We start from the raw sequence: 9,966 nt of genomic DNA, 5'->3' as shown, positions 1-9,966 counted from the left end.
GCTAGGAACAAATTGGTGACAGCGCTCCCAGCCACTCTGTCGGCTACCTGCGATGCACTGGGCTCTGTCAGGCCCCTCTCCTTCCACACTGCTGTGCATGTGCACATAGTCCTCGTCACCTTTTGGTCGGCCCAGAACTGAGTCGTACACTTCATCTCGTTGTCCTCGAGTTGTGTGAAGGGCCCCTCCCGCAGCGTGATTCTGGGGGGGGGGGGGTTCAAGGGGGTTCAAATCCTTGCCTCAGCTCCTGACTTGTGCCCGCTGCAGCTTTTATTAAAATCAGATACACCGTCAGCGTCCCCACACACAGTGAATCCATTATGGCTGTATATTCAGACCCGGGCTGCGTCTGTGACTCCAGAGTTGGAAGGCATGTTTGTGTAGCGGCTGCAAAGTGCTGATGCATGCAGGGATATATAAACATATGGCAACAGCACACACAGACCTCACAGACATACACACTCCCTCACAAGCTGCCTCCTTCCCCTTCCCCTTGCACTTTCTTTTATTACATTTCCTCATTCTTATTATTTCTTACCATTTCCTCTCCCATCATTCTCTGCACTAGCTCATTATCTCCCCTTATTACCCCCCCCCCCCCCACCATCTTCCCCTCTCCTGACCCGCTCAGTACACCTGTTGGTCCTCCAAAGTGTCAACGTCTAGACCCAAAAGCACATCTACTGCCAAACTCACGGGTTCAAAGCCATCCTGTGAATGTATTTGTATGGGAAGGGGTGTCATTAAGTTTTAAGGCACCAGAATCATTCACGCTACACAATCACACTTATTGTGTGTTTTTTTGGCATGCTCTTTATCCTGCGTCTTTTTTTGTTTTCTTTCTGTAAACATTATATATTGTTTGGCCACTCCTCTACCTTCTCCCCCACTCAGTGTCTCGCTCAAGCATCTTTTTCCTCCGCTCTTTTTTCCTCGCTATCTCTCCTCTCCTGTCTCCGAGTTAAGTTTAGCAGATGCACCTGATGGCGGCATCATCCTGGAGCACCTGTCAGCTGTCTGCCTTCATCATGGCTCCTCCGCTGCCACAGGGGCCACGGGGAAGTAAACCTGGAGACAGTCGCTACTATCAACAGCTGCATCTTATTATTTTAAACACCAGTGCCAGTCAATTTCCACCAGAAATGCGTGCATATATTTATGTTTTTGAGCTTGCCACCTCCTCCTCATTGCTCCTCAGGATTCAGAAAATCAGCTGTTAAATGTGAGCAATTATAATGGAGCAGAGAGGGAGGAGAGGTTGAGGAAGAGAGTTTATGTAGCCTGTGACAGAGGAGATGAGGGAGAGGTGGAAGCAGGCAGAAATTGTCAAAGTGTTTTTGGCAGTTGTGGATTATGTTTTCGACTGTCTGTTACTGTAACTTAGCTGAAGGCCTGTCACACACAGGCAGCTGGGGCATTCAGTTCATGCAATACTTCAGATGCAGTGTACTGTGACACTCTTTCAGTCCAATTAAGGATCCGCCTCTTAGTTCAATTGTGGTCGCCATTTTGTTTTCAGTGGAGTCATAATATTGTTTCTAAAAAAGTACACAGACGCTCTGGGCATTAAAATATTAATTTGGCTAAATGGCTTATGGGATTTTTTTATCTTCTAGTGAAGATTTACTCACAATAAACAAAAAACATATTCAACATGAGATGACAGACTGAATGCAACATGACACACAAGCTCCTAAATCTGCTGTTTTCACTTGGTTACTTTTCCAAAATTGGTTGTGCAATTGAGATATTTCAACTTTAGAGCTGCAGTGATTGATTGATTAGCCTGCTATTGATAGAGAAATATTCACCTCAAAGTTTGGAGATACTTGTCTTTGTTGTATATCATATTACACTGAGTATATATCAAAGAATAAGACATTAAAGAGATCATCTTGAACTTTCTGGATCTCGGATGCAAAACTTCTGACCTTTTTATACACCAAGTCAATTAATCTAGAGAATATTTGGCAAATGTATCAATAATGAAAATGATTGTGAGATGCAGCTCTACTTCACATCAGATACAATTGGTGGTTAAGGTGCTACACATTATACATTTGATTTGTTATATAAACTGTTCTTATCTAGGTGTAATTATCATTCCTACATACCTCAAAGAGCATGACATTGACATTAGCAATGTGGAACACAAGCAAGAAAAATAGTTATTCAATCTTTTCTTTGGGATGTTTAAGTGTTAAATTGCCATCCTACATACTATATATTTCTATACTATAATAGAACGGGAAAACAGTCTGTTTCAAGTAAAACAAAAGTATATATCTTTGCTCTAATGCAGGCTTTTAATCCTGGAAAAGTCAAAAATGTTGCCATATCCAGCATCTTGAACAATTTCTAAGACCATATCATGACATTAATTTAATCTCCTTATACTTCCCTGAGATGTGAGTTGTTTAAATATTGGATTATCATCTATTTATGTTCTATATTTAATTATTCTTCGACATCATTATCTTCCTATTTGACTGAGGGAAAAATATGTCATGTCACAGTGATTAAAGCATAGTGGCTGCTCCGTGTAGCCAGTTCAAATGACCTTTTGAAAGGTCACAGGTTCAGTTGTTTGAACTGAACGTGTGACCTTTCAAAAGGTCATTTGAACTGAACTGAATTTTAACCCTTAGGATTTAATTTAAAAAATAAATTAACAATTGCCTCAACACTGCAACAATGACAAGCAATAATCTGATAACCTAATGACTCACAGTAAAACCAGCTATAATCCTAAATCAACATTTATGGAAGTTCCTCGCATGGTATACAACATTATTCCAAAGTCACATGGCCGAGATGATCAGTCATAATCAGTGTGTGTGCTCTTTGGGAGTGAAGTGAACTAAAACTACAGCAAGTGCAGAAACAGTGCTGTAAACCACCAATGAGCCGCCATTACCGATCGAAGTCTGTTTGCCTGTACACACTTCATAATGAATGCATCTCATAAATCCTCCTTAAACGATTCCTCCTTAAATGATTCCCACAGCTCAGACTGTCTGCTCAGTGGAGGGCGCTCATGGATCAAACCATTAACAGGAAACGGGGCCGGGGTTGGGGGGCGGAGGGCACCACGCTCGGGCCCCAGATCAGCACTCCGCCCCACCCCACCACCCTCTGCAGACCTAATGGAAAGCAAACAGACAGACAATTTCTTTCAATTAGCCCGTACTGGCCGGCCCAATAAATTGTAGTTTGTTCCTCAAGACGTAAGGGTCCTGTTGCATGTCCCGCTGAAAATGAAGACTAATGGGCTATTGTGGAGCTGCTGAGTGCTTGATTTTGTGCCACTACGCCCCTCGCCTGCTCCTCATTCCCTTTTTCCTCGCCTTCCCTCCTTCCTTGAGCTAACTGGAATCAGTGCTGACCAGGCACAACACGAATGTTTAATACATTTATTCACGACTTGGATTCATTTTCTGTTTTAAGCATTATTCCTGAGTAGTTAGGCGCAGCTATTCATCACAGCTTGACAACAGCTGTGAACGTGACCATCGCTCAGCTTCAGTGTCAGCCGCAGAGAGGAAGACTCCGTCACTCAGCAGCCCACTGAACCGCTTCAGGTCTTTACTTTGTTTCTAATATTTACAGTATGCTTTATTGGTATTTAGAGATTTGATTCAAACATATTTATTTGTTTGCCGGGGCTGTTCAAAACGGGCCGGGTAGTACTTTATTAAGTTCTCTTTTTTCTGTGTCACTGCTAAAGGGCTTAATGGTGGTGGAAGAAATATTCAATCTCTTGAATAAGTCATATTTGTGCATGCATTCAAAATGTTATTCAAATAAATGTAAAGAGGTTTGTAAGACAAATAGGTAATAAACGGTTTGTAGACACACTCTAAGCAGCTTTAATTACATTTTGTATGTGTTTTTTATTACTGTGATGTAATGTCAGCAATATAACTTCTCCAACGAAGCCCATTCAATATGATTACAACTGTGTTATAATAGATTGTCATAAATTATCTTTTTAAAACACCAGTTGACACTTATTGTATGCGTGGTGACACAAACTTAAAAAACCTTAACCGAAAAACTTGTTGAACTTCAAATCATAATCTCAATTTTAACGAGTGACTCCGGCTGTCAAATTAATGTAAAGAAGTGAAAAAAGTACAAAACAAGTACATTATTTCTCTCTAAAACGTACAAGAAAAATGTAAGTTAAGTACTTTGATTCCCACCTCTGGACTGAATGAGTAGTTTTAGTTCAAGTGAGATGAAATAACATTAACAAATACGGGTGGGCCCCACAATTCCCTTAGAAAACAGTGACATAATAGTAATGTCAATAACAACAATAAAGATAAATAAATTATTCAATATATTTCCCACCAAATGCTGAAGCATGTGAGATCCTCAGGCCCCCGCTGGTTGATGAGGAGAGAAACCGAGTAGCTTTGTCTTACAGAGAAATATCAACTACAAGTGAACATGGGGCACGGAGACATGGACTTTACAATGCAGGACTCAATCAAAGAGAATTATGGATGGCAATAGTACTGTGATTCGCCTGTGCTGCTCATTAAGCTTTACACCCCATAGTGTATGCCCCCCCCCCCCCCTCCCCCCCCCAGGCAATATAGGAAGAGGATTTACTATGGTAGGTTAAATACAGTTCAATGCTTAGGAGAGGTGAAGTCACATGGTGATTAATAAAGGTGACAGGGTGAGGGGGTCGGATACAACGAGGGGTAAGAAAGGAAGGAGTGGAAGTGGGACATTTAGAAAGGGAGGAGAAGGAGAAAGAGGAGGAGGAGGAGAGACAGAGAGGGAGAGAGAGACTCCATTATTATAGCCCGAACAGATAAACTATGCATCAAAGTGTAGCGTTTATTGAAAAACCATTTTTATGTGTGCTTTGAGGGCATGAAAATGAGAGCCCCATGTTCAAAACACATCAATACAACGCTGCAGCGGCCAATGTATTTGATCTTTTCTTTTTTTCTACTCCTTCTTTTCCCTAAGATTCCCAATCAGATCTGGTGGCTCCCTGCAGGCTTTTATGCCAGCCACAAATGGTGCGACTGCCAGGCTGACAAACATGCAATCACTCAGAGTGAAGAGGGAAAAAAAGAGAAAGAAAGAAAAACACAGGCTCTCTTACTCAGCCTTGCCTCACAAAGGGCCTTTTAATAAGCCCATGAAAAAGAGCAAGTAATCCTTTGTAATGATTTCATTAAATGCCCTCATCACACCTGGAGATAATTCCATTATGATTGTGGTGATAAAATGAGGTTTTCATCAAGACCCGCAGACAGATGGAGGAAAACCTATTATTCCTCTCACATTCAGATATGACGCTGATGCTTATATTATGATATTAAGCTATTTGGCAGAATTTATGACACTCGCGTCAATCCATAATGCTTGTGGAGATTTTCTCCCCATGACAGTAGCAAACACTTTTAACATGTTTGACGCAGCACCCGTGGAGAGATAATCATTTGTAATGTTAGAATTCACACACAATAAACAAACTGCGTTGTCTATTGGAACCTTATATTATAAGTAAGTGAATGCTTATAAAGTTTAATGCTGGGAGAAAAGAAACCATCTAATTGGTTATTTAGATTCTTCTTCACTCACAACACCTTATACACATGTGGTGCTTTAAAATACACCTGAACATTACATGTTACTTGTTAGATGCTTTTATCCAAAGCGACTTACATACTCAATACTGTGGACAATCCCCACACGAGCAATTTTGGGTGAAGTGTCTTGCCCAGGAACACAACGACATGCTGACTGCAGTGGGGTTTGAACCTGTAACCCCCTAATCCGAACACCTACGCACATCCCACTGCGCCACACGCCTCCACCTGAAGCTGGTGTTAAGCACAAGAAAACTAAAAAGGTGTAAAACTCTTAAATTAGAAAGCGTCAATTCACCTTTCTCCACACTTCAGTATGATAACACTTTATTTCAAGATAAGTATTATATTATAAAAAAAGACAGAAGATGTTGAACCCAAATCATTGGCATATGATCCCCTTGGAAAGTTCATAAAAAAAGCTGCTTAACAAGTAGTTTTATTTACAGATACAGCAGGTACATACATTTAGCATTTATTTGATATCATATCAAACCCTGGTCTAAAATTCAGTCCACAACATTCTTTAAGTTTCAGCTGCTTGTCACCAACGTTTCCTGTCAATTGTTGGATGCTAGCAACATACTAAAAAACACACTTTTAAAATGTTTTTTTGGGCAACCAGCGCCTTTATTTAAGCAACAGTGTTGAAAGGGGGAGATAGAGGGGAAGACATGCAGCAAACGGTCCCAGGCATGTGGACCAAGCCCCAGTACATGGGCTGCAGGTCTACTAACTGAGCTATACTTTACGGCGGCCCTGCAACATATATTTAACATTGATCGTCAAAAAGACATTTCTGCAAGAACTTAGACTTTCAACAATATGTATATCTGTATCAATCTCATTCCTCCTTGTTGCCACTTCCTGGCTTGGGAAAAAAAACATGCACAACTCTGGCCAGTTCACCAGATGTTTTAGGCTTTTTCTGCCCATATGACCTGCAGATGTTTGAATCTCTAACCACAAGGCGGTTGATTGGTAAACCATGATGCAATGGAGCGGAGCTGTTTTTATTCTAAAAAGGACCTGCATTGAGGCTCACAGTGGTCTGCTAATCTCTGTGTGCATTGCCAAAGTAAGAAGCAGTTGTTTTTTGAGGCGGCCGTCAATGAGCAAACAAACAATGAGTGCAAGTGCTTAAAAAAAGAAAGGAACATGTGGGCTGCACATATTTTGCAGGTAAGGCCAATTAGGTAACAACAGTGATGTATGAATGCTTCTTCTGTTTAAAAATATCTCAGAGCAGAGTTTGTGGCTCAGAAAATCTAAATAATCTGTCAGAAAAAGCTCAAATAAAGCTCTGTGCTTGGGCAATAATATTCTGTTGGTTTGTGATGACAACCAACACCTTTTGAAATGACACATAACCATCTGATCTACTGTAAGATACTGATTAGTGCAGCTTTAAATACAACCAACATTTGGAGATTCATTTTAGAGTTAAAGTAAATCACAAAAGACACACTAATGTTTATAAAAACAGGATATAGTGCAGAGACAATATCCAGGTATTCCAGCTATATTCTGGCAGAGGTCTAGATAAACACAACCCTACCTAAAATCAGGTCTAACCTACAAAACATTATAGAGAAAGAGACACAAAGAGAGAAAAGGGAGAGAGGGGTTTCATTACAAAGCACAGCCACAGTGCTGTCAGCTGGCAGTGTGACAGTACAGTATGGAGCTCGCTACAGAACTTATATTCTTACAGAAATCGCTGTACGGCAAAGAAAATGTGACAAAGGAGAAATGGTGAGGATAGTGTGCGCTGCTGTCTGGAGGAGTTGGAAGCTATGTGTTTTGGCATTCATGTCACAGCCCTTTTGAAAAATGCATCAAAGCAATTGCAGAGCTCGTGGGACCGGGTTTGGGCACACAAAGTTGTGACCATCATCCAAACCTCAGTGGTGAGGAAGGAAGGGGGTTGCTGTATATAGTGGAGGGTTCGAAATGTGCTACTGTGCCACTTAACAATACAAACGAGTGCCCTGCCAGACCATGGTAACACAGATTCCTGTAATGTCTGTGGATGTGCCTTTCTAGATGTAAAATGTGTGTGTGTGTGCTTACAGAAACGATTTGTCAGTGACTGTATTTGAATGCCTCTTGAAAAACAGATTGTGTTGTTCTTCCTGCTTACATTCACACATGGCTATTAGCTGAAATGCCTTCTGCTTTACGAACAACTCTCTCCTCCACCTTCTGTCGGAGGAATCGCAAATAACGACGGCCACAGTCTAACTATGACTTTCTTACATGTGCGCTGATGGTTAGGAATTGAAATGAGATCACTTGCAGATGGATACTTCCCCACAGATGTCCCACTCTCCACTTGTCTTCTGCTTTGTAATTCTTCGCCTAGAGACTTCTTTAGAAAGGACACATAAGTGAATCTCTCTGTGGTTAAAGCAGCGGAGCTCATGCTGTTACTACTATAGCTGCTATTATTACTTCTGCCTTTGTTTGGGGAAGTAGGCCTACACTAGGGCTGCCCTCTCTAATCCAAGGAGTGGTTTTATTTCACAAAAAATGTCCCCTCATATGTTATCTTTGAAGGTGGATCACATGTAACATTGTTATATTCTTAATTGGATATGAAAAGCCTGACTGAAACTGGATTCTAATGGTAGAATTTGATATACTGTATATTTGATTCAATAATACTTTGTCATTTATATGAACTGCAGGGGCAACAACAAACACTTTTTCATCATTCCAGGAATCCGCCAATTATTCTCTTTAACCTCTAAAATGTTTTATCGATATGAAATCTCAGAGGAGCCATAGACAACACATACTAATTGTAGCCTAAACATATTTACTTTACAAATACGTGAAAAGGGAGAAGCAACACATTCAAGAAACTGGAACCAGATGTTTGGTATTTTTGCGTGAAAATGGATTTAAAGAATTATTCAAAATCAAAATAGTTGCTAATTCATTTTCTTTAGATGAATCAATGAATCAACTTGTCATCTAAAAGAAAACATAAATAGTTGAAATAAGAATCCCTTAAATGTGGTAAAGAATTGTGACCTACAGTCAGCAGGAAATTATAGAATAAAAAAAATCAATATCCTATTATATAGATATTGTTTCTTTCAGCATTGCATCGCTGCGTTTCTGTTGTATTATTAAACAGCTGATGTTTGAGCAAATACTGCAGTATCTGTGACAAGCTTAAAATCAGCCAATCATTTATATATTGTGTCTCCCATAGCAGAACCATGTCCTCAGCCCATCACACCTATTTCAGGCCTTCACTCAGCCGACTGTGCTTTTTATAAGGCCACGATGTTCTGATCTGTTTATATTCCCCCTGCAGTCTCTGTTTCGGAGGTAAACCCACTGGAGGATTTTGCATCGTTCCCTACAGTAAATGTAACTTATCATAATGTTGTTCCATACGGTAATTCAAAACTATTGTGTATCTAATGCAGTATGCGGCCGCTGATGTTGAAAGTAGCTCTATGTGGAAGGTCATTGAATTCAGACTGAACCTGAATAAAACATGAACAGCAAGATCAAACTCATTCAGAAGGAGAAGTTTTGCATTTGGGAAATGTGTCCAATTGTATTATTCCAATCTACACAGAGTGAAAGTATTAGTAGTAGTATATACCCCAGACTGAAAGCAAAAGAGCATGCAGATAACAAGGGTTTCTAGAGAAACAAAACAATGTATTCTCTCCAACCTCAACCCCACACACCTCTATCATACTGTGCTTATTAGTGCTGTGCTTTCTTTGCTCGGAACATACATGAGACGCAAGAAAGTGCAGGAGAATAAATATCTAAATGCTTTTAGAATACATTTACTTCTTTCCACACTGATAACTTTCATGTAGTGAGAGGACAAGATTATACATTTTAATTATCTAAACATTTTTTTATAAGAAACATGAACTTTTTCACGTCATTCATCCATATAAAAAGCTATTGATTTCTAATAACGGCAGGATTTGTATTACTGGACCTACAGTATAATCTAATACAGTAATGCACCCCTGTGTCCAATATCAGAAGTTAAAAAGAGGTTTAAATTCTAAATAAACCGCCCTAACAGTTAATCATTGTAAGATGCTGAGTTATAATCACTGGACAGAAATCACTAACCTAGCCATCTATTATTTGAGAGCTGTGCTGGGGGGGGGGGTCATGTGTTGGGGTCACTGCTTATTTGTACAGTAGGGGAGACACGGTTTGGATAACGCTGATGTTTTCCCATGATGTTTCCAAGTCGTGTCACTGAGGGGACGTGTGTCAACCCACCACTCTCTAAGGAATGAAAGAAATCTTTAAAATGTATAGGAAATGTGAGTGTGCGTGTCGGGTTGTGTGGTGG

This window comes from Trematomus bernacchii, unplaced genomic scaffold, assembly GCF_902827165.1.
Source record: "Trematomus bernacchii unplaced genomic scaffold, fTreBer1.1, whole genome shotgun sequence".
In the NCBI taxonomy this organism is placed as follows: Eukaryota; Metazoa; Chordata; class Actinopteri; order Perciformes; family Nototheniidae; genus Trematomus; species Trematomus bernacchii.
This window is presented reverse-complemented; position numbering follows the sequence as displayed.